A 780-nucleotide genomic window follows, 5' to 3' on the forward strand; every position below is an offset into this window, starting at 1 on the left:
GCTCGTGCCCAACCCAACCGAAACACTTTGTTTGAAATTTAAGCCATTTTTTATGTCCTCCGGATCTAAATAAAGCAGGTCTATGCTGACACAACAAGGTCTAAGTAACTAAAGACCTGTTCATCAGATGCAGGGAGAAGCAATGGCTCACTCCAGCTGTCTGTTAGCATAGCGCATTCCGTAGGATGGAGGCCACTGGTCTCGCCGAGCCTAGAGTTAGTTAGAGTGCCTACCGTCGTTGTCCTGCACTTCTCTAGGTTACTCGGGGTTCTGAACTCGACTTCATTCTCCAGTTAGCTGGGGTTTTCAAGTCGCAGCTTCTATACCTACTCTGCAGATCTTGAATGCCAGTTAGTGGCGTAACCCCAAAGTGAACAGCGAGCACCAGGGAGCAGCGTTTCTCTCCATTGATTTGTTTATTCTTGTACCGTATATTGGCATGTTCAAGGTCTTGGCCTCCAGCTGGAACTGTCACCTTATTTCCTAGCAACAACGTCGCATACTCTGCTGTGGCTCGAGTGCAGATCCAAGCAATGAGGAGTCATGTGACTGCACGGGCGAAGAAGCTTGAAGGACGACTTGCCAATGCGTTCATCTTTCTGTTTCTAAACTACGAGCTACATTCTTTGGGGATGCAACAAACCCCCACATTACGTTTCAAAAGCTCAGCACCTTGATGCCCACCGGGGAAGGTTCGTTACAGAGTAGCGGGGAGCACACTCGAGAGCTTCGCGCTTCTCTAAACAAGCGTCTATAGCAATTCTCCAAAAACAATTTATC

The sequence above is a fragment of the Eimeria mitis genome, genomic scaffold (genome assembly GCF_000499745.2).
Source record: "Eimeria mitis Houghton genomic scaffold, Emh_scaff2766, whole genome shotgun sequence".
NCBI classification, from domain to species: Eukaryota; Apicomplexa; class Conoidasida; order Eucoccidiorida; family Eimeriidae; genus Eimeria; species Eimeria mitis.